Raw genomic sequence first — 25636 nt, 5'->3', positions numbered from 1 at the left:
TGAGCACTTACTTTCCTTCTGGCATGTCAAGATGCTCCAGGATCATCTTGCATATTTGCTGCCCCAGCTCTAGAATCAGTCATCAGTCATTTCTCCAAAGAGCCCTGATTTGTTTGTTTTTTTTTTCTTTTTTTTTTTAATTTTATTTATTTATTTATTTATTTATTTATATTTATTCTTGGCTGTGTTGGGTCTTCGTTTCTGTGCGAGGGCTTTCTCCAGTTGTGGCAAGCGGGGGCCACTCTTCATCGCGGTGCGCGGGGCTCTCACTATCGTGGCCTCTCTTGTTGCGGAGCACAGGCTCCAGACACGCAGGCTCAGCAATTGTGGCTCACGGGCCTAGTCACTCCGCGGCATGTGTGATCTTCCCAGACCAGGGCTCGAACCCGTGTCCCCTGCATTGGCAGGCAGATTCTCAACCACTGCGCCACCAGGGAAGACCCCCTGATTTGTTTAATTGAAGGATAGGGTTAGAAAACAAGATCTGGGCACTGGGTGTGCATGTTACTGTAGGAGTGTGATTGCTTCAAGGCCCTCAGTGAACAGAACTATGAATGGTATATACAAAAATATCTCTCATTATTTCTCTTCCCATCTATCTACATCTGTAATAAACTCAACATGAGTTCATATTGATGCCACTGATTCTAATGCATTACTACATGGTTCATTCTAGCACATTCCCTTGGCTTTTATACAAATGCCTCTCCAACAGTGAGAAATCTGATTCCTACCATCCACCACCCATTTATTTATTTGTTCAGTCCCAATATACTTATGCAGCAGTTTCATAATTTTAACCCATACCCCCAGAAAATCATTTTTCCATAGTTATCATTGCAATTTTTTTAAAAAAAGAAGGTTGTTTTTAAAAATCATTTTAGAACAATTTTATTGTTAGGATGTTTCAGTATTTAGGCTTACAGGTAATAATCTGCTTTATCTAATGGAAGAGTATTTTGGTTTTAGAAAATCAAGGATGATTAGCTTTTGTTTCCTTTGAAATATTAATATATCAACACTAACTCAAGTCAACCAATAACAGTGATAAAAGCCTATAAATCACTGCAATTATCACAAATAATAGAAGGATATGTAAATTAAAGACCATGCTTTAACAAAATGGACAGCTTATGTGACATTGACCAAGGCTGTTTTGAAAGATAACAGCTTCTTAATTATTATCATTACCTATTAAAATAAAATGACCACTTGAGAACATTTAGGAAACAACGGTTTTTTTCATCCTGTTTTCCCATCATATCACCTGTGATATGGACTGGGCAGTGAGTTGGATTGGCGATAACAAGAGGGGTGCTAAGTTTTATGGTGTTATGGTGTTATAGACTGAATGTTTGTGTCCCCCCCAGATTTATATGTTGAAGCCTTAATCCCCAGTGTGATGGTATTTGGAGGTGGGGCCTTTGGGAGGTGATTGAAAGCAGTCCTTTTGCCCCTTTCCTATTTGCCCATTTCTGTTTCCCTCTAATTAAAAGAACCTAGCTACAGGAATGAGATCACTAGGCAGTTTAACCTAACTCTCCTGAATGCACACCATGCCTTGCCTAACCTGTTGATTCTCTTCCTAGATTAAGAGAAGTAAGAATGAAGAATTAAGTAGTTAAAGAATGACTAGCTCTCTACCCTCAACAGCCCCCTTAGCAATCCTGTAGGCAGATCATGTAGGTAAGATAACATATGAAGAGAGAGTCAGCCAGTCTGCACATAGCAGAGAATGATGCAGAATTCAACCTCCTGCCTTGACGATCCACTGAGATTTGTTCCTTTTTTCCCTATAAAAACTATTATGGCTGAGCAGAATCTTCAGAGTTGGTCTTGGGACATGAGTCCACCTTCTCCCCAGACTGTAGACTTTTCTAAAGCATCTTTCCTTTCTACTGACACTTGCCTCTCAATTACTGGCTTTTGAGTTTGGTAACATAATCAGGTTTTGATTGGGTTATAAAGGCAGGAAATTCATATAGGATTAGTGCCCTTCTAAGAAGAGGAAGGGATCTCTCTGTCTCCCTCCACATGCACTCACTGAGGAAAGGCCACGTGAGCACACAGCTACATGGTGGCCATCTGCCATCTAGGAAGTGAATCTGCTGGCACTATTTTCCAGCATCCAGAACTGTGAGAAATAATTGTCTGTTTTTGAATCCCCCGAGTCTGTGATATTTTGTTATAGCAGCCTGAGCAGACTGAGACACTTAGTAATTCATGAATTCCAGCTAGTTTGGTCGTTTATAAACTTTGGAGGTTAACAGCTGTCTGTCATATTATTCAGTTGCAACTACATATGTAAAATATATTTTCTTTATACTAAAATATCACTATATGTCATTTTGTTCTTTGGAAATTGAGATATCTAAGCAATGAAAATACCATTAATCTTCAATAGGTCTGAGGAATTCCAAGTACAGTCCCATATTATAGTTTCCTCTACAATTGAGTATGTATCAAGCATGCCACAAAATAATAAGCCTATGTGAAGATATCACATAAAGCAAAAACAATGGATACTTTTGTCTTGACTGAATTAGCAGATTGCATTTTCCAGTAGCTGACTCATATGACATTTTTGCAGTGTAAACAACAGAAAGTTTAATAAGCTCCTTCCTGATAATGTAGGTTTTCCAACACGCGACACACTCAAGTATTTGAATATCAACAAATTTAAACCTAAATCATGTCTTTTAAAATAATATTCAGTTCTTGCAGACAGAAGTTTAAGGCTTTATTTTCATTCACACTCTGTTGTATACAGAATGATATTAATACTTAGCATGAATCATGGAAACTCTTTTGGAAAATTCACTGCATAAAACATGGTGGAGTTTAGGATATTTAATTACAACTAAAGATAAACCTCAAGAACAAATAAATAGGATCATAGTATTTTTGCCTGTGAGTGATTTTGTGTAAAACTAGAGTAAATTGATTTCATTTTGTATTGTCACCATGATCAACACCAGTTAAACGATCAGGTGACAGCAAAGTTGATTTGTCATTTCTTCTTGAAATGAGCCAACATACCAGATAGCTCTTCAATTATTTTATATTTCCTAGTTTTAGGCAGAAATGCATATCTAGTTTTACGGGTAACCATTTTACTTCACAAAACATAAAAAATGTAGCATTTGTAAATATAAAATGTGTACAAAATAAAGACATATAAGTTCTAAAAGTAGCTTTAACACATCTTAGCATTTCCTAATATTAACTGAGTAGATATGCTTAGGATAGAATATTTTAAAGATGATCAGTACAGCACTTGCAAACTTCCTAATCAATGATTTTTTTCATCAGAAGTTATAATAATTGCACAGAAAGAGTCAAATCTATACCCTATAATGAGGTAAGTTGGTTGTAGTTATTATACTGATGGTCCTTGGGGGGTTAAATTGTGGCAGATAATATTTTTTAATGTAATTTTTGGTTACAGATTTTAAAAAGTGTTTAAAAATGCAATTTAAGTGCTACTTGAATGAATAAAGTGTTTGGGGGACCTCAAAAACCTCTATGGAACTCCAGGAATTCTTGGTACAGTTTTTGAAAACTACTTGTAAGATTAAGTCCAGATTCTTGACTCACTTTACAAACTCATTCATGCTCTGACCCCTGCCTCACAGTTGGTTCATCTCTTGGGATCTCACCCTGCAAACAGAGCCTTGTCCACCCATGGCATATTCTTGGACCCTCCATATTTTTTTCCACTTGTGTAGTTTTGTGCCCATTCTTCCTTATGCTGGCAATGTTTTCCTTCTCTAATCTTCTTGGAAACCATTTATGCTTATTTGTTAAATTTACAGCAAGTCTTATCTTAAAAGCCTGCTCCTTTGGGAAGTCTCTGATTTCCCCTGTCAGAGTCAGGTGGTTTTATATTCAGTGCTCCTGTAGGACTATGTCCCTCACTCCACTCCTGGGGAGAACCCTTATTCTCTCTCCTCCATGCCCAGGGTTTTTTTTTCATTCTATTGTTTACCCATCATACCACCTGTGATGTGGACTGGTCAGTCATTTGGGTTGGAGATGACCAGTGGATTGCCAGTGTGGCTTTTTCGTGTTATGAACCCAAGGTTTGTGTCCTCCAAAAATTCATATGTTGAAGTCCTAATCCCCACCATGACAGTATTTGGAAGTGGGGCCTTTGAGAGGTGATCAGGTTTAGATGAGGTTATGAGGGTGGGACCCTCATGATGGGATTAGTACCCTTATAAGAAGAGGAAGTGAGAGAGAGAGCTCTCTCTCCTTCCACAAGCAGGCACTGAGAAAAGCCAAGATTAATTCCAAGATTAATAATATTTTCATAGTTTGGATATCTTGATTTCCCAAACATCTTGCTGCTTTCAACACACAAAAAATGAATGGAACATGTCTGGTGTCTCCAGCCCTTCACCGAGGAGAAGTTCTGGCTGACCTGCTCAGTCAGAGTCTGATTGTTCATCACTTAGGCCTCTTTTGCATTAATGAACTCCAGCTTTCCATCCATGAAGCTGGTGTGGTTCTACTAGCTTCTGTAAATTTGACCTTACAAATGTCAGGTTATGGCTTATTTATAACTTTATGACACTCAGAGAGAGGGGCATACCATTTGATGGGTTGTTTGTCCATTTTAGTCCCTGTTGGCCCCATTTCCCTATAACATTGTTGTGGAAAAATGTGATCTTTGTGCCAGATTATTTAGAGAGAAACTTTTTGAGCCAATCCTATTGGAAATTTTCAGAAAACATTTATTCATGTCTGGGAGAAAATAATTTTAGTTATGCAGATATAAAACTATATCATAACTATATAATTTTAGTTATATAGATATAAAACTATATAGTTACTAGCATATGTTTTTAGTATAGTCAATAGATAATTCTAGTAACTATGGTTTCAGATGAGTAAGATAAAGAACTCAACAGGAGATTCTTGTTGTCCAAAGCCAGGGCACATATGATGCCTTTATGCCATTTATGAATTGCAAAAAGGCACCCCTTCTGGGAGGAAGAATTATAAGAAGGCAGCTCCTCTTCCTGGCCAATGTTGCTTGCCAAGCCAAGCTGGGCTGAATAACATCTCCTCTTCACCCTGACACGGGGATATGTGTGTGGGGACATAAAATGCCAACCACATACAGAGGCCCTGTAAGCTTTTACCAGAGGAGGTGTGAAATTGTTCGTGACTAGCATTGCCTAGAATTGCCTAGCATTGCCTAGCTTTGAGTTAGGTTTCAACATAATTTGAACTGTTAATTAGATAATCGTTGACATTATTTTGATTTATTATGAAAAAAACACAGAAATTATAAGGTGAAAATAGTTTAAAAACCATTTTGGGGGGACTCTAAATATACCAGGCCCTGAGCTAAGCCTCTGGATTTAAAATAAAAAGGAGTAAATCAGAGCTCAAGCATTTATTTTCTAATTTTAAAATAATTACAAAGAAAAACTGATTTCTCTTATCTTAAATAATAACTATGAAGATCAAGTAATCTAGACAAAAACACGTAAATCCTAAAGTCTTTTTTAAAATGTGAGTAATTCTATATTTTTAATAATTTAGGAATTATTATTTTTAACATATATATATAAATAGTAATAGCAATATCAACAAAAATAATAAATTATGCCTAACAAGAAAAGAATAGTTCAATGTCATGTTTTGCTTTGGAAAGTGATATAATTTAAGCCTAACTGTTTTATTCATTTTTTAAAGTCCATGATTCTTTAGATGAGATTAAAAACTCTATTTTTTTATGTCATTTTTTAAAAATCCCAGATTATCAATTTGTTGTATGAACCTAAGTTCTTTATGTCTCCATTTACCTTAGAAGCATCTATGCCCCTTTCATCAAAACAATAATTGAAAACTTTGTATTTTCAGGCTGAAAGAGATACAAGTACTTTCAAAATGCATTTTAACAGAATGATGATCAGTCTCTATGTATAATAATATGGAGAGGATTCTTTTTTCCCTCTATGTGCAGTTTATAGGTTCCCACAGTTAAGTCAAAGTTTTCTAATTCAATCAACAGAAAATAGTGTTTAATGAATTAACATTGAGTTTCTTGATTTCTGGCTATTATATATATTCAGCCCCATCTAAAGAGAGCACACTGAATTCTGAATTGTGAATAAACAATACAAAATACATATTCATTTTGTGTGTTTGAGAATACTTAGTGACGTAAATTACTTACCGGCTTCATTTACTGCAATGAGTATTTTTCCAGTCTCTCATTTTTATTTCATATTTACATGTATCCATTCACATTTAAACCCAATCTCTTCAGGCTATGTCCACAAGAATTCTCATTGTGTGCTCCATATGCAACATATTTCAACAGATTTTTCACACCTGAACTGAATTGTAAGCATGTAAAATTTTTGTGAACTGGGCTGTAAACTCTGAGGAACAATCCACTCTATCCAGGTTGACAACTGATATCTGATCTGAAAAAAGTGTACTTTCCTTCAAATGTCGGTATCCTGTCACTTTGCATTGCATTGATATAAACAGCTATACAAGACAAAAAAAAAATACTGTGAAAAATAAAATCTTTTATAAATACAATAACTAAAAAATAAAACAAACAAAAATCAAAGCTGTTCCTATGTTTTTAATATTTGAAATTCTGCCTCCCTACATGAGTGTGATAGTCTGTTGTAAGTGTTTACAAAATAATGTATTCGTCTCCTGTTGCTGCTCTAACAAATTGCCACAAATCTAGTGGCTTAAAATAACACAGATTGGTCTGGAGCTCAGAAGTCCAAAATGGGTCTCGATGGGCTAAAATCAAGGTGTGTTGGTGGCAGGGCTGTGTTTCTTTTTGGAGGCTTTAGGGGAGGGTGGTATAATAAAAAATATTTAGGCTTTGCTCCTGGTTCCTGGCACAGAGCCCTTAAAACCCTTGAAACCTCCTGAGTGTTAAGAGTGTCTTTCATATGCTAATGAGATGACACCTGAGGATCTCCAAAATAGCTTTGGGATGGAAGTTGGTCACAGGAAAGACCAAGCAAGGATTACAGTTGGGATTTTAGTCCCACCACACCCCAATCTGAGAAGATGGAGATCGAATTTAGTTGCTCATGGCCAGTGATTTAATCAAGCACCCTTGCCCAATGAAACCTCTATTTAGAACCCCAAAGCAATGGGGTTTGGAGTGTTTCCGGGTTGGTGAGCACATCTAGGTTCTGGGAGAGTGGCCTGTCTGGAGAGGACTTGGAAGCTCTGAAGGACCCCCTCCCCATCCCACGCCCTAAGGATCTCTTTCGTTTGGCTCTTCTTGAGTTGTATCCTTTATAATAAAGTGATAATAGTAAGTAGCGTTTTCCTGAGTTTTGTGAGTTGATCTAGCAAATTATTGCACCTGAGGAGGGGTCATGAACCCCTGAATTTAGTCATCCAGGCAGGAACGTGGGCAGCCTGGACACTCCATCGCAGCTGGAGTCTGAAGTGGGGCAGCCTGTGGGACCGAGCCCTCTGTCTTTGGGGTCTGTGCTAACCCTGGGAGTTGGTGCCAGAATTGAATTGAAATGCTGGACCCCTAGTTAGTGTTGGAAAACTGGAGAACTGGTGTTGGAAAAGACACCATGTATTTGGTGTCAGGGAACCAACCTCTCTTTGGGCATCCATTGTCTTGCCTTTTTCAGCGTTTTAAGGCCTCATGCTTTCCTGGCCTCATGGCCCCTTCCATCTTCAAGGCAAGCAATGCCTGGTTTAGTCTTCACAGATCACAAAACTCTGACTCTTCTGTCCCCTCTTGCACGTTGAAAGGACTCTTGGGATTACCTTGGACTCACTGGATGATCCAGGGTAATCTTATTTTAAGGTTGGCTGTTTAGCAACTGTCATTCCATCTGCCACCTTAATTTCCCCTTGTAATATATTCACAGGTTTGGGGGAATTAGGATGTGGATATCTTGGGGGGGTGCGCTATTTTATTTACTACAAATGGCGATGGCAGGGAAAATACTCTTTTGCAGGAAAAATCAGCTGATAACCTAAACGTTTAATGTATCACCTAAATGCCAGGAGGTTGTCCAAATTATTTTGTGATGCTGGAATTTTGATAGATCAAATGAATACTTGAATATGTGAAGAAGAAATATTATCTGCTAACCCCTCAGAAGACTTGGCTTCTGGTGCTTGTTCTGCTCTAGTGACCTTGGGCTAATCACGTAACACTCTGAGTGTCGTCCTCAGTGAGAATGATAATACTAGTCATCATTCAAAGAAGAGTTGAGAGAATGAAATAAAATAATATATGTGAAAATATACTGGAAATCATATAATGCTAGTCATACATTGCATTACATAAAGAGGCTATTAGCTTGAGCTTAGCAAACTCGTAAAACAAGAGTATTGTTTATTATAACACTCTTTGCTATACGGCTGTTTAAACAGCAGGATCAGTAAAAGTGAGGAAACACGCCTCAAAACAAATGTTTCCGCTATAACTGCCGTATATCCCCTGCCCTCTACACCTGTCTCCCAGCTCCCCGCCCTTGCAGCCTTCCTGCCCCAATCAGGTTTGAGAGAAATATAACCGAAAGGAAGAAAATTTTGGAAAACAGCAGAAGGATGAAAATAAGGGAACATTTGTGGAGCCACTATTTTTTCCCCCCATGGAGAGAAAAAAATGATGAAGACTTAATAAGAGTCTTTAAGAATTTGAAGCCTCATGGCACAAGGAATGGTGACAAAATAAGAAACGAGCTTAAGGATAAGAGATTTAGTTTAGACCTCAAAAATAACTTCCAAAAATGAAAGTCAATAACAGTTGAAATGGGGTGCTGAAAGAAGTTTTATATTTTCCTGCTTTAGAGGTCTTTTGAAGAAAGAAAATGAAGGTATTCTTACATCCTATGAGCGGTAAAGGACTTTAAGTAATTTCTGACTTCGTTTGAAAAGTAACAAAAGTAGGTCTTTATGGAAGAAACATTTTCAGGACCAAAATATATTTGGTCTTTTTCAGAATGATTTTGGCTATACTTGAAATTTTATTTTTCCAGATAAACTTTACAACCTGGAAAAACCCTCTTGTGATTTTGGTTAGAATTACTTCAAATTTAAAGATTATGTGTGGGACAAGTAAATCTTTTCAATATTGAGTGTTGCAATCCATTGACCTGGTGGGCTCTTCACCGATGTGGGTTCTCTTTAATGTCCTTCAATAACATTTTATATTTTGCTCCGTAAGTTCTTATATCACTTCAGCTTTATTCCTCCTTTTAATTGGTATCATGAATGTTTTGCATTCTCATTTTTTGTAAAGTATAACATATAGTATGAAGAGTAAATAAAACACATATGACAGGATAACAAGATAATGAGCAAAACAAAATGAACACAAAGGTCAAGAAAATGTATGTGATATCTAACTTTTCCAAAACATTAGACCCCAAATTAGATATGATTAAATATCTATATTATTAGATATAATTAAATTTCATGTTCTAATGTCCTTTGCAGGAGATGGAAATTGTGGTTCTGATATAAGGGAAGGCCTTATTTCTTCCCCCCAAAATCTAAAATAACAGTAACAGCATGTGTATTATGACTCCATTTATGGTATCTGCACACTGCACAATACCATCCCCCTAGAATACAATGGAGGTGGCCCTCTTAGATATATAAAAATCTATTTATTTGTGTATATATTTATAATGCAAAGCGCAAATGGATAGTCATTAAAAAGCTAATGTTGGTTATCTTTACCCCAGGGTAGGAGATCCCAAGTAGCCTTTATTTTTTTTCTTTATATAATATACACTATTTGATTCTTTAAAAATAATTGTCTAATATTTATATATTAAGCAAAAAACCCAAAACCCAAAAACCAAAATGAAACAACAATTTTTATTGGGGTGTGTGGAAGAAATAACAGCTACTATAATTCAATACCCCCAATTTAGCCCTTTCCTCTTTCAGCTATCAATTTACTCTCAATCCCACTTATGGATGCTTTTATTTTTCTCATTCTGGGGTATAAAATTATAGCACCTATACCCCACCCTTTTGATGGTCTCCCTCCTAAAATGAATTTTGTCTTCATGAATGGTTGTTAGCACTATTTGCAATTCTGTATTTGGCATTTTTTGCATCCAGTAGGGCAAACTCCTTGCCAGTCCCCCTTCTGTTGAAACCTCTAGATCAGCCATGTAGACATACAAGAGGGTAACTTAACATCATTGATCTCTAATTTAGTTTTGCAAATTTGGAGCTACTGATCTAACTGGTAAAGAGAAAATACTGATGATCATGGGGAAAATATGCAATTTTAGGTTAACCTTTATTGTTTAGAGCCATAATATTGTCAGGATATATGACTCATATCCCTATTGCTAAACAAGTAACTCTTCATTAAATCTAAAGTGAGTAGGACCATGTAATCAAGAGCTATAAAGAGTTTATTTACTTGGCCTTTTTTTTTTTTTTAATTAATTAATTTATTTATTTATTTATTTATGGCTGTGTTGGGTCTTCGCTTCTGTGCGAGGGCCTTCTCTAGTTGCGGCAAGCGGGGGCCACTCTTCATCGCGGTGCGCGGGCCTCTCACTATCGCGGCCTCTCTTGTTGCGGAGCACAGGCTCCAGATGCGCAGGCTCAGTAGTCGTGGCTCACGGGCCCAGTTGCTCCACGGCATGTGGGATCTTCCCAGACCAGAGCTCGAACCCGTGTCCCCTGCACTGGCAGGCAGACTCCCAACCACTGCGCCACCAGGGAAGCCCTACTTGGCCTTTTTTGTTGCTGTTTAATAGCACATTTGTGGCCAGCTTTATTGCTTGAAACATCTTCATAAGACATTATTTTAAACAGAAAATTGATTGTAATATGATTATCTAAATTAGCCATTAGATCTATTTTAAAATTTTGCACAGAGAACACCATTTTAGCAAAATTAAATAGAGAAAATTGTGGCAAAACATGCAACAACAATTTATTTTGCAAAACAGAAAGCATATAACTGCTCTCTAATTACTAGCCTTTGAGACATTTACAGCTAAATTAAAATCATCATTAGCTGTTAAATGTGTTTGCTTTGATTAGTTCCTGTTTTAAGAGGTTTCAGGCAGAAGTAATTTTGTGGTATTGTTATTAATGAATTTAATGTTAAGTGGAAAAAAAACTTTTGTTATCCGAGTATCAACTCTGGAATCATCAGTTTAAATTTTGTCAAAAATCACAGAGATCCTCTGTAATATGTTACCAGGTATTGAAAATGATCATATTCAAAGGAAAAGGTATCTTCAAAGATAGTGTAATGGAAAAAAAGAAAATAAAGCCTTAGTCCCTTACCCACCATAGCCCAATAATACGGTTATGTCGTGGAAAGCTTCGACAGCCCTGTTCACAACCATATCTCATCACTGTTAATCTGGACCAGTAACTTAGCCGACCTACACTTGAGGTTCTTCATCTATGAAAATGGGGATATTAACATCTTTCCTGAAGGATAGTTTTAAGGATTAAGTAAAATATTGTGTGTTAAGTAAGTGGCACAGTGTCTGCTACACCGACTCAGTAAGAGTTAATCTCTTTTCCCTTTCCTTTCCACATGATCTAGTGTGTCTAAAGATTAGAAAAACAATTCCAAGCATCTATCCAAAGATAAACTAAAGGATTTAGTGTATTCATTTTATTAATACATTTGAACTTTGAAGAGAGAAATAACATGAGTATGGGAGCTTCCTATCTGAAATAAATAGTGGCAGAAAAAAGTCTAACTTTAATAGGTTATTTAAAATTTCATATCAATGGGAAGATGGTTCTTTTCAAACATCATCACTTTATGATTTCTGAGGACACTTGTAAGTATATAAATGCTTGTCGGTGATTAAATTTCATTGCTCCACAGGTCCAGATGTTAAGGGGTATGTGGAGAAAGTTGAAATGGAAAAAAGAAACAAAGAAAAGGGAGTTAGGAGGTAGCCAAGGAAGCATCATTCCATTCATAAGGCTCCAACACCACTCACACCATACTCACCAAAGGCAGCATCTCTGACTACTAAAAACACCCCATGTTCGTCAAGATTAATACTCAAAATGCTGATATTATATTAGACATTTAAAATTTATTCTAAAAATAACTACAGCATGAGAAATTAAATCTGAGCAATTCCTATGCTATAGGAAAAACCCATGGATTTTCATGAGTGGCAGCCAGCTGAAATGTTGACCCTATAAAACTCTTCTTCTTGGAGACATCTAAGCTCTCCAAAAGCTGTGGCATGCTTAACTATAAAATAGGAATAATCGTACCTACTTCCCAAAGTTGAAATCGCAGAAAAAGATAAAGAAAAAAAGAATGCACTATTTGCATTACTGATATTCTCTCCTACTTACTGGTGAAAGAATTACATAAACAAAAAACGATCAGAAAGAGATTACGGGTAGGAATAAGTCTCAATATTTCATCATGAAAAATGAATTACTATTTATCAAGTGCAGATTAGGATACTCAAGATTCCTGCATGTTTCATAGAACCAACCCTTATTTGCACTTGGCTAGGGTGAAATTAATGATGGGTGGAAACCATTTTATAGCCCTGTCAGCATTCATTCTGATGTGATACCACTGGCTTTTGGATGAGGAATGTTGAGGAGCCGCAGAGCAGCTCTCCATCATAAACTTTACACAGATTTCATATTAAGCTCTTTTTCTCTAAAGTTGTTTTTTTTTTTTTTTTTTTTTTAATTTTTCCCTTTAGGAGAGCAGAAACATTTAAGCTGTTGTAGGGGCATGCAGATTGGTATAAGTGTGGTGTTTGTGTGAAAAAGTGTTTTGGGGAGGAATGCTCCGTGGAGCTGAGTCACATGCTGTATTTTACTGCTGAACACAGTTTGCTCTGGTATAACTCAAGAATCACGTTTGAGAAATCTCAAGTTATTAAATACTTGAGCCACAAAAGCAACTTTAATGAAAAGAACTGATTTGAACTAGAGAGCAGCAGACTCACAATAAGAAAATGATTTTTCCTCCGGGAATGTTTGATAATAGTGGTTTTTAAAAAGTTATAAGTGCATGGCTGTAAAACCTAAATATCACTGAGATAATCCATTATTTGGTTAGTACTTCCAGGTGTTTGTTAAGTTGTGATCCATCACCACCAACACGAGGTTAGCCCCTTGATTCTTACATAAATTCATTATATGTTTATCACCCATTTTCATAATAGAGCATAAAATGGAAATAAGATAGGAAAAAGGCACCAAGTCAAAATAAATTGCAGAACACTTTACAACAAAGTGTGATAAGCAGAAGATAACACTGACCCAGATCTAGCAACTCAGATGAAGCCCTGATACAAAGGATCCAATCAAGAGCCTGTTCCAAAGCAGTCTCTATGTTGCAAATAGGTTCCATTAATGAATGCTCAATCACACTTTCACACAAATACCGAAATTACACTTGAAATATGTATTTTGTAGAAGAACTGCTATTAACTAGCCTACACTGATATTCATGTATATGATGAGTTGCTGGACTTAAAAAATGAAATCTAGATATGCTAGAGTATTTCCTATAATTTCCTTGCAAAATTCTTTTTCTTTTAAAAGATTTAATTTGTTAACCTATGGATAAAAAGAGACTTGGCCCTGATTGCTTTATTACTTTGATTCTAAAGTTTTAAAGAAAACTATGGCAAATATCAGTTAAATGACATTTTAAACTCTAGAACTCTCTTTTGCCAGTAAATTAACAGTGATATAATACTTGATGATTATAATCATGATTGTGAGTCTCTGAAAAATCTTGATGAGTATTTTGAATCAACCAAGGAAAAACCCCTGAATTTTACAAATTTTAATGTTTTGAAAACTGACATTCTATGTAAGAGTTTGGTTTGGCAACTCTTTGAGAGAATACTACACTATCTAAGTATAAGAGAAAATTTACTCTTGTTTCCTGTCATTTCTTCCCTTCAACTTATGATGAAACACAGTAACAACCACTGAGCTTTCCTTAGCCATTAAAACAAGGATATGAAAACCAGGCCACTACTGACAATTATTACTTTTTTATTTTTGATTTTTTTGCTCCTAACTATATGTTTGTTTGTTTGTTTTCTACTCTGTTCACATATTTCATTCACCCCCATTCCCTCACCTCTTTCAACCACCAATCTCTTCCCTGTGTCTATGAGCTTGTTTTTTGTTGCTGTTGTTATTTATTTTTGGTTTTGTTTTTTAGATTCTACTATAAGTGAGATCATGTGGTAATTGGGTATCTGTCTTTCTCTGTCTGACTTATTTCACTCAGGATAATGCCCTGAGGTCCATCCATGTTTCTGCAAATGGCGAGATTTCATTCTTTTTCCATGGCTGAATAATATTCCACTGTACATATACCATATTTTCTTTATCCACTCATCTTCGGTGGACACTTGGGTGGCTTTCATATCTCAGCTATTGTAAATAATACTACAGTGAACATGGGGGTGCATATATCTTTTTGAGTTAGTGTTTTCTTTTCCTTTGGGTAAATACCCAGAAGTGGAATTGCTGGATCAGGTGGTAGTTCTATTTTTCACTTGTTGAGGAACCTTCATACTGTTTCCCATAGCAATTTCCACTGACAATCCTTCCAAACAGTCTTTCACATGAGTAAAGAATGAGCAGACTGAGATGTATTCTGGTGATATTGTATCTTCTAGACATGAAACAAAAATTGATTTAAATAATATTGTGAAAATGGATCACCACAGATAGTACCTCCTATATCTGAGTAACTCTGGTATTCTTGGTTTTGCCTCAGAGTTTTTCAATTCCAGATGGAAATTTTGTTCTCAAAACTCATATGTATTATACAAGAAGTTCTCAGGTCAGTATATCACTGAGCAGAATTAGCTATGTGGACATCTGCTAGTGGCTATATGTATTGGAGATCTAGAAACAATAATTTTAGATCACTTGGAAATATTCAAAATGTAAAACTATAATGCATTCCGTAATTAAAGCATATTTGTTGAATTAATAAGGAAATTTAGTCATAGACAAATTATTTTTTAATTGGCATAAGAAGCAAGATTCAGTGAGTAATTTTTAAAATTAGAATTACTTAAGCTATTTTTTCTTCTATTTTTTATTAATACAAATTACTGTGGCAAAACACTGTTGATTTTTCAGTAATAGTATGCATAGTTTGAGATAGGCCTCATTTCTCTGGAAGATTCCATGTCTTAAAAAATAAAAATTGCAAGACCTGTGTAATGGCAATAAGCAACCTTGGTTTTCCATGCATCATCATAGTTTATTTTCCTGAGAATTCTATTAGGTTGGCACTATTACTAGCAACCTCCTTTTTTTTTTTTTTAATTTAATTTAATTAATTAATTTATTTATTTTGGCTGTGTTTGGTCTTCGTTTCTGTGCGAGGGCTTTCTCTAGTTGCAGCGAGCGGGGGCCACTCTTCATTGCGGTGCGTGGGCCTCTCACTATCGTGGCCTCTCTTGTTGCGGAGCATAGGCTCCAGACACGCAGGCTCAGCAGTTGTGGCTCACGGGCCTAGTTGTGGCATGTGGGATCTTCCCAGACCAGGGCTGGAACCCGTGTCCCCTGCATTAGCAGGCAGATTCTCAACCACTGCGCCACCAGGGAAGCCCGCAACCTCCTTTTAAAGATTAGTATCTGTGACTCAGAATTTAAGTCAATCGTCAGTTTTACCTGAGCAAGTGAGTTGTAGAGCTGGGATCTAAGCCCATGCTGTGAATTTGTAGGTACAACGCCTACCAATTACAATTCTTATGATTTCCCTTTATTCTTTATTTCTTTCACTTTGTTTTAATGATTTTTAAAAATTTTATTTATTTTTATTTTTGGCTGACTTGGGTCTTTGTTGCTGTGTGTAGGCTTTCTCTAGTTGCAGCGAGCTGGTGCTACTCTTCGTTGTGGTGCATGGTCTTCTCATCGCGGTGGCTTCTCTTGCTGCGGAGCATGGGCTCTAGGCATGCAGGCTTCAGTAGTTGTGGCTCGCGGGCTTCAGTAGTTGTAGCTCGCAGGCTTCAGTAGTTGTGGCTCGTGGGCTCTAGAGCGCAGGCTCAGTAGTTGTGGCACACAGGCTTAGTTGCTCCGCGGCATGTGGGATCTTCCTGGACCAGGGCTCGAACCTGTGTCCCCTGCATTGGCAGGTGGACTCCTAAACACTGCACCACCAGGGAACCCCTGATTTTTTTAAAATATAGAAAAGTAGAAAAATAATGTAATCTCCACCTGTTTTATCTACAACTCTGATTTCACAGATGACATTTTGTTTCAGATCCTGTTTGGTTTTCTTGTAGTTGTTTTGTTGTTTCCTTTTTAAAAGTAAAATATAGTAAATGGAGCTAAATCAAGCAGCAAGGGGCCTGTTCACTTCCTGCCTTTCTGTCGTCACAGCCACAGTCCTCTGCTCATTCCTAAGACCGTCACTCCTGGACCACAGCAACACGCTTGCTCTAGTCTGTCTTTGATCCAGCGTGCTACTGAGACAACTGGTCTGATAATATTCCCTAAACCTTGCATTCTTCCTGTCAGCCTCCTTTACAAGAATGTACAGAGCCTCATTGTTTTGTATTTTATTTAAAAAATGTAGCACTCATAGCCTCATGTCACTAGGGTCTTTTTTTTAACCCTTCTCCCAGCTAGACCTTCCTTTCCTATGTGTTCTAGTGTCACCTTATACCTTACAACTTCCCCTGACTTCATCTGGTTTTGTAGTGGGGATGGTGGTTGTAATTTTGACTAAGCCCTGCTCTTAATATTTTGCCAAATTTAGTAAAAATCTACTTCTTCCAGGTGGCATTTTCCACTTAATTACATTTCTTCTCTTCTGGGTATGGCTTTACTATTCAGGATTTTGTTCATAAAAATACCATTTAACATTTTTCTTGGTTCTGGTATTTCTTGGTTCAAGATGGTGGCCTGAGAACACTCATATCCCTGGCTCTTATAAAACACCACTGAAATGAAAATAGAGATGTATAAATGTGAATAAACCCACAATAGCAAATAGGAATGAAGGCCAACAGTGGACTGAAGTTATTAATACAGTTCTGGAAGACAAAGAACAGATGTGTGCATGGTGACAGATGAAACAAAGCAGAAATAACACAAGCCAGAATGAACAGAGAATTAGTTTAAAAAGTGATATCCAGGGCTATTTTACTGGAGGCTCCATGAAGACCCTCCAAAAACAGTCAGTAGGTATGCACAAGGGGCACTACCCAGGGAGGCGAAAAAACGGTGTCATCATTTGACAACATCCATGATGTGTCAGTCCAACCAAGGCCCCATAAATGTAGCCTGATTGTGAGCTTGAAGTTTGCACCATGAGAAGAAAACTGAAGGATCACCCTTTAATGTAAATGAACCTATCTGCCTAGAAATAGCTAGAATTCTATTGTGACTTTATAATAATTGAACATGTCAGAGTAAGGGCCTTCTGATTTGAGGTACCCCTGACTGCTGTCAATATGCTAAGGTAAAATAAGCAATTGACATAGCCATCCATGGACCCAAAGAGTCAAAGACTTTACAGCCATAATATAAGAACAGACTTCTATGAAAAAAGGAAAAACTCAGAACAAGAAAATGTTCTTTGAAATTAAAATTAGGACTACTAGGAGTTAAAAATGGTACAGTAGTGACCAGAGATATAAATAAAACTATCTCTCAGATTTTAAGCACAAAATTTCAGACTGAAACTATAAAAGGAATTTGAATACTGTGAGGAAACATTGACATCCCTCTAGCCAGAGGTAATCCTTCAGCTCTTCTACCTAATTATGTCCTTATTTTTGTTAGTAGGATCTGGAATATCACTCCATCCTGCACTACTGATTTTTTTCCACTCTGACAACTTTTTAAAAATTTAGCAATGCATCTTGGGTATTTTTCTCTTTCACCATAAAGAGATTAATTTCTTTTTTTTTTAATTTATTTTTTAACTTTTGAATTTTATTTATTTTTTTATACAGCAAGTTCTTATTACTCATCAATTTTATACACATCAGTGTATACATGTCAATCCCAATTGCCCAATTCAGCACACCACCATCCCCACCCCCCACCCCCACGGTTTTCCCCCCTTGGTGTCCATACGTTTGTTCTCTACATCTGTGTCTCAACTTCTGCCCTGCAAACCAGTTCATCTGTACCATTTTTCTGGGTTCCACATATATGCGTTAATATACGGTATTTTTTTTTCTCTTTCTGACTTACTTCACTCTGTATGACAGTCTCTAGTTACATCCACGTCTCAACAAATGACTCAATTTAGTCCCTTTTTATGGCTGAGTAGTATTCCATTGTATATATGTACCACATCTTCTTTATCCATTCGTCTGTCGATGGGCGTTTAGGTTGTGTCCATGACCTGGCTATTGTAAATAGTGCTGCAATGAACATTAGGGTGCATCTGTCTTTTTGAATTATGGTTTCTTTGGGTATATGCCCAGTAGTGGGATTGCTGGATCATATGGTAACTCTATTTTTAGTTTTTTAAGGAACCTCCATACTGTTCTCCATACTGGCTGTATCAATTTACATTCTCACCAACAGTGTAAGAGGGTTCCCTTTTCTCCACACACTCTCCAGCATTTGTTGTTTGTAGATTTTCTGATGATGCCCATTCTAACTGGTGTGAGGTGATACCTCATTGTAGTTTTGATATGCATTTATCTAATAATTAGTGATGTTGAGCAGCTTTTCATGTGCTTCTTGGCCATCTGTATGTCTTCTTTGGAGAAATGTCTATTTAGGTCTTTTGCCCATTTTTCGATTGGGTTGTTTGTTTCTTTAATATTGAGCTGCATAAGCTGTTTATATATTTTGGAGATTAATCCTTTGTCCATTGATTCCTTTGCAAATATTTTCTCCCATTCTGAGGGTTGTCTTTTCATCTTGTTTATGGTTTCCTTTGCTGTGCAAAAGCTTTGAAGTTTCATTAGGTCCCATTTGTTTATTTTTGTTTTTATTTCCATTACTCTAGGAGGAGGATCGAAAAAGATCTTGCTGTGATTTATGTCAAAGAGTGTTCTTCCTATGTTTTCCTCTAAGAGTTTTATAGTGTCCGGTCTTACATTTAGGTCTCAAATCCATTTTGAGTTTATTTTTGTGTATGGTGTTAGGGAATGTTCTAATTTAATTCTTTTACATGTAGCTGTCCAGTTTTCCCAGCACCACTTATTGAAGAGGCTGTCTTTTCTCCATTGTATATCTTTGCCTCCTTTGTCATAGATTAGTTGACCATAGGTGCGTGGGTTTATCTCTGGGCTTTCTATCTTGTTCCATTGATCTATGTTTCTGTTTTTGTGCCAGTACCATACTGTCTTGATTACTGTAGCTTTGTAGTATAGTCTGAAGTCAGGGAGTCTGATTCCTCCAGCTCCGTTTTTTTCCCTCAAGACTGCTTAGGCTATTTGGGGTCTGTTTTGTCTCCATACAAATTTTAAGATTTTTTGTTCTAGTTCTGTAAAAAATGCCATTGGTAATTTGATAGGGATTGCATTGAATCTGTAGATTGCTTTGGGTAGTATAGTCATTTTCACAATGTTGATTCTTCCAATCCAAGAACATGGTATATCTCTCCATCTGTTGGTATCATCTTTAATTTCTTTCATCAGTGTCTTATAGTTTTCTGCATACAGGTCTTTTGTCTCCCTAGGTAGGTTTATTCCTAGGTATATTATTCTTTTTGTTGCAGTGGTAAGTGGGAGTGTTTCCTTAATTTCTCTTTCAGATTTTTCATCATTAGTGTATAGGAATGCAAGAGATTTCTGTGCATAAATTTTGTAGCCTGCAACTTTACCAAATTCGTTGATTAGCTCTAGTAGTTTTCTGGTGGCATTTTTAGGATTCTCTGTGTATAGTATCATGTCATCTGCAAACAGTGACAGTTTTACTTCCTCTTTTCCAATTTGTATTCCTTTTATTTCTTTTTCTTCTCTGATTGCCATGGCTAGGACTTCCAAAACTATGTTGAATAATAGTGGTGAGAGTGGACATCCTTGTCTTGTTCCTGATCTTAGAGGAAATGCTTTCAGTTTTTCACCATTGAGAATGATGTTTGCTGTGGGTTTGTCATATATGGCCTTTATTATGTTGAGGTAGGTTCCCTCTATGTCCACTTTCTGGAGAGTTTTTATCATAAATGGGTGTTGAATTTTGTCAAAAGCTTTTTCTGCATCTATTGAGATGATCATATGGTTTTTATTCTTCAATTTTTTAATATGGTGTATCACATTGATTGATTTTCATATATTGAAGAATCCTTGTATCCCTGGGATAAATCCCACTTGATCATGGTGTATGATCCTTTTAATGTGTTGTTAGATTCTGTTTGCTAGTATTGTGTTGAGGATTTTTGCATCTATATTCATCAGTGATATTGGTCTATAATTTTCTTTTTTTGTAGTATCTTTGTCTGGTTTTGGTATCAGGGTGATGGTGGTCTCATAGAATGAGTTTGGGAGTGTTCCTTCCTCTGCAACTTTTTGGAAGAGTTTGAGAAGGACAGGTGTTAGCTCTTCTCTAAATGTTTGATAGAATTCACCTGTTAAGCTATCTGGTCCTGGACTTTTGTTTATTGGAAGATTTTAAATCAGAGTTTCAATTTCATTCCTTGTGATTGGTCTGTTCATATTTTCTATTTCTTCCTGGTTCAGTCTTGGAAGCTTATACCTTTCTAAGAATTTGTCCATTTCTTCCAGGTTGTCCATTTTATTGGCATAGAGTTGCTTGTAATAGTCTCTTTGGATGCTTTGTATTTCTGCGGTGTCTGTTGGAACTTCTCCTTTTTCATTTCTAATTTTATTGATTTGAGTCCTCTCCCTCTTTTTCTTGATGAGTCTGGCTAATGGTTAATCAATTTTGTTTATCTTCTCAAGGAACCAGCTTTTAGTTTTATTGATCTTTGCTATTGTTGTCTTTGTTTCTATTTCATTTATTTCTGCTCTGATTTTTATGATTTCTTTCCTTCTGCTAACTTTGGGCTTTGTTTGTTCTTCTTTCTCTAGTTCCTTTAGATGTAAGGTTAGATTGTTTATTTGAGATTTTTCTTGTTTCTTGAGGTAGGCTTGTATAGCTATAAACTTTCCACTTAGAACTGGTTTTGCTGCATCCCATAGGTTTTGGATCATTGTGTTTTCATTGCCATTTGTCTCTAGGTATTTTTTGATTTCCTCTTTGATTTCTTCAGTGATCTCTTGGTTATTTAGTAATGTATCGTTTAGCCTCCACGTGTTTGTGGGTTTTTTTGTTTTTTTCCCTGTAATTCATTTCTAATCTCATAACGTTGTGGTCAGAAAAGATGCTTGATATGATTTCAGTTTTCTTAAATTTACTGAGGCTTGATTTGTGACCCAAGATATGATCTATCCTGGAGAAAGTTCCATGCACACTTGAGAAGAAAGTGTAATCTGCTGTTTTTGGATGGAATGTCCTATAAAAATCAATTAAATCTATCTGGTCTATTGTGTCATTTAAAGCTTATGTTTCCTTATTTATTTTCATTTTGGATGATCTGTCCATTGGTGTAAGTGAGGTGTTCACGTCCCCCACTGTTATTGTGTTACTGTCGATTTCCTCTTTTATAACTGTTAGCAGTTGCCTTATGTATTGAGGTGCTCCTATGTTTGGTGCATATATATTTATAATTGTTATATCTTCTTCTTGGATTGATTCCTTGATCATTATGTAGTGTCCTTCCTTGTCTCTTGTAACATTTTTTATTTTAAAGTCTATTTTATCTGATATGAGTATAGCTACTTCAGCTTTCTTTTGATTTCCATTTGCATGGAATGTCTTTTCCATCCCCTCATTTTCAGTCTGTATGTGTCCCTAGGTCTGAAGTGGGTCTCTTGTAGACAGCATATATATGGGTCTTGTTTTTGTATCCATTCAGCAAACCTGTGTCTTTTGGTTGGAGCATTTAATCCATTCACGTTTAAGGTAATTATCGATATGTATGTTCCTATGACCATTTTCCTAATTGTTTTGGGTTTGTTTTTGTAGGTCCTTTTCTTCTCTTGTGTTTCCCACTTAGAGAAGTTCCTTTAGCATTTTTTTGTAAAGCTGGTTAGGTGGTGCTGAATTCTCTTAGCTTTTGCTTGTCTGTGAAGCTTTTGATTTCTCCATCAAATCTGAATGAGATCCTTGCTGGGTAGAAGTAATCTTGGTTGTAGGTTCCTCCCTTTCATCACTTTAAGTATATCATGCCACTCCCTTCTGGCTTGTAGAGTTTCTGCTGAGAAATCAGCTGTTAACCTTATGGGGGTTCCCTTGTATGTTATTTGTCATTTTTCCCTTGCTGCTTTCAATAATTTTTCTTTGTCTTTAATTTTTGCCAATTTGATTACTATGTGTCTCAGCATGTTTCTCCTTGGGTTTATCCTCTATGGGACTTGCTGCGCTTCCTGGACTTGGGTGGCTATTTCCTTTCCCAAGTTAGGGAAGTTTTCGACTATAATCTCTTCAAATATTTTATCTGGTCCTTTCTTTCTCTCTTCTCCTTCTGGGACCCCTATAATGCGAATGTTGTTGCATTTAATGTTGTCACAGTGGTCTCAGGCTGTCTTCATTTCTTTTCATTCTTTTTCTTCATTCTGTTCCACAGCAGTGAATTCCACCATTCTGTCTTCCAAGTCACTTATCCGTTCTTCTACCTCAGTTATTCTGCTATTGATTCCCTCTAGTGTAGTTTTCATTTCAGTTATTGTATTGTTCATCTCTATTTGTTCTTTAATTCTTCCAGGTCTTTGTTAAACATTCCTTGCATCTTCTTGATCTTTGCCTCCATTCTTTTTCCGAGGTCCTGGATCATCTTCACTATCATTATTCTGAATTCTTTTTCTGGAAGGTTGCCTATCTCCACTTCATTTAGTTGTTTTTCTGGGGTTTTATCTTGTTCCTTCATCTGGTACATAGCCCTCTGCCTTTTCATCTTGTCTGTCTTTCTGTGAATGTGGTTTTTGTTCCACAGGCTGCAGGATTGTAGTTCTTCTTCCTTTGCTGTCTACCTTCTCTAATCTCATTTTTTAATCAGACTTTTTGAGATGTAATTCCTATACCATAAAATTAATCCATTAAAAGTGTATGATTCAGTGATTTTTAGCATAATCAATCACAGATATGTGCAACCGTCACCACAGTCAGTTTTAGTACATTTTTGTGGCCTCAAAAAGAAACACTGTATCATTTAGTAACAGCCCTTATTACCTACTTACCCTCACCCTAACCCTGAGCAAACACTTACCTACTCTTTCTCTAAAAATTTTCCTATTTTGGACTTTCATATGAATGTGATCGTATAACATGTGGACTTTTGTGACTGGCTTCTTTCACTAAGCATAATGTTTCCAAGACTGATCCCAGTTGTAGCATGTATCAATACTTCATTCTTTTCTATGGCTTCATGCTATGTTGTATAAAATGCCACATTTTGTTTATCCACTCATCTGTTAGTGAACATTTGGGTTATTTATACCTTTGGGCTATTATAGATAATGCTGCTATTAAACATTCATGTACAAGTTTTTGTGTGGACATATGTTTTCATTTGGGTGAAGTTACTGGGTCATGTGGTAATCCTATGTTTAATCATTTGAGGAACTGTCAGTCTGTTTTCCAAATCAGTTGCTCCATTTTAGATTTCCACCAGCAGGGTCAGAGTATGAGGATTCCTATTTCTCCACATCTTTGTCAACTGATGACTAATGATGCCATGCATCATTCATGTGTTTATCAGTCATTTGTACCTCTTCCTTGGAGAAGTGTCTATTTTTATCTTTTGCCCATTTTAATTGCTCTATTTATCTTTTATCACTGAGTTCTAAGAGTTTATACATTCTGACCTGATATCTTTGGGTGACCATCATCCAACCTACTATAGAGTCCAACACTGAGGCTTTTTATGCAAAATTGTTATGCTACATCCTTTACTTTCAGTTAACAGCATGTGTTTGACTACAAAATCTCTAGTGTTATCCTAGCTGATGTCCTAAGAAGTTCTGTAGACCTTTGATATTTATGAAGGACCTGTCTTGAATCCATAAGTTTATTATATGCAGAAATGTTCAATTCTCTTGACTCCCAAATCACATTTCAGCATGGAGTTTTGCATTTGTTGGATATATCATCAGCCCAGAAGTTAATTACCTATTGATAAATTGTTATTCATCACTAGATGAGAAAATTTATACTGGTTGGAGAATCATTTTGACATTTTAATTAATTGTCTTAAGAATTTATGTAGAACATATATGGTGGACTCAATCATGTCATATATCAGATTAATTTCAAGAATGAATTATCAAAATCTTTTCTTGTGGCTATCATCATGACATTCTTAGGCCTTTTAATGTTACTTTACCTTCAATACAACACTGTCAGTTGACTTTATTTTTGTGGTCGCTTTTCACTGACACATACACACATACACATGCACTGTAACAAAAGTTACCCTGTATAAGCGCATTGAGGATTATAGAATCAAAAAGCTATACAGATATATGAATGTTGGCTGATTAGGTTCTCTCACTCACTCTTATCCATTAAGTGATTTGCATCTGTACAACAGTCTTAGAACCTGTGCAATTCAAATTTTTCAGTTGGCAAAATTACTGATTACTTCATGTCATGGGCCTTTAAATTTGCTCTAAAATAGTCAGAATTATGGATGTTAAATCTATTCACCCTAAGGATCTCCTGAAATAATGAGCAATAACATGGCTTTACTTTCTATCATTCAGAGACATTTAGTAAGTGGAATTTTCTCAGGGGAGAGTCACTAAGATGGTGAGGGTCTCCAGATCAAAATAGTTGAAGAATCTGGGATAAGATGATGCAAAGAGATTTGATGGCTGTCTTCAAATAAAAGTAGTTCCATATGGTAAAAGGATTATTGTTTGTTAGTTTAACCTCAGAGGGTAGGACTAAGACAAATGAATACAACTTTGAGAGAATTCAGTTCAAAGAAGTACCCTGTAAGAATTACAACTGAACATTGTGGAAATGGGATCCCATAATAGGTAATGAGTTCTATACACTTGGACATGTTCAAGTCGAGGTTGGTCAATTTCTTTATCAGATAATGGGAGTAGTGCTGATGAAGTGTTAGAAGAGATAGCCTTCCAGATTTTCCTCGTACTGCAGATTCTATTCTGAGTTCATACATGCTATAAAACATTTAGGGCTTAATTTAATAATTACCAGAGGGCCGAATGTTATTCTTTTGTAATGACATTAAAATATTACTGTAGCAAGAAATATTAGAATTTGTAATCTAATCTTCTGGCCCTTTCTGACTTAAGGATGTTATTGGCAGGGGAGTGTGGGGGACAGTTCTGCCATTTGTCATTCTAGAGAAGCAAAATTGAGCTATAATTGTCTTAAAGTGTTTCTGCAAAGTATAATTTTCTCATGATGTTCATCATACAATTAAATTGATTTTATACAAAATATATAGTATTTGTTACCTGCATCAACGAATGAAATGATGTTCTAGACTGATATTTAGTCTTGCATACAAATATATACTTCAAACTTCCATACTCTCTTAAAATATGATAATTCCCTAAAGATCATCATGAAAATTTAAAATCTTTGATTCAATTTACGCTTTTATATATGATAATCACTTTCTTATATTATTATATCTTATTTG

The 25636-nt window shown here is 36.3% G+C and overlaps 1 long non-coding RNA gene across 1 annotated transcript; it reads right to left on the bottom strand.

Annotated features, from left to right (window-relative positions):
- Window positions 1–169: 169 nt before the first annotated feature.
- On the bottom strand, window positions 170–18254 carry LOC309615290. The gene is made up of 2 exons (XR_014236705.1): window positions 10733–18254; window positions 170–10416 (listed from the first exon to the last, which is right to left on the bottom strand). It is a non-coding gene; the product is annotated as an uncharacterized lncRNA (long non-coding RNA).
- Window positions 18255–25636: the final 7382 nt, after the last annotated feature.

The sequence above is a fragment of the Balaenoptera borealis genome (assembly GCF_965194805.1).
Source record: "Balaenoptera borealis genome assembly, chromosome: 17".
Taxonomy (NCBI): domain Eukaryota; kingdom Metazoa; phylum Chordata; class Mammalia; order Artiodactyla; family Balaenopteridae; genus Balaenoptera; species Balaenoptera borealis.
Note: the sequence above shows the minus strand (reverse complement) of the source record. Positions and strands in the feature narration are given on the sequence as shown.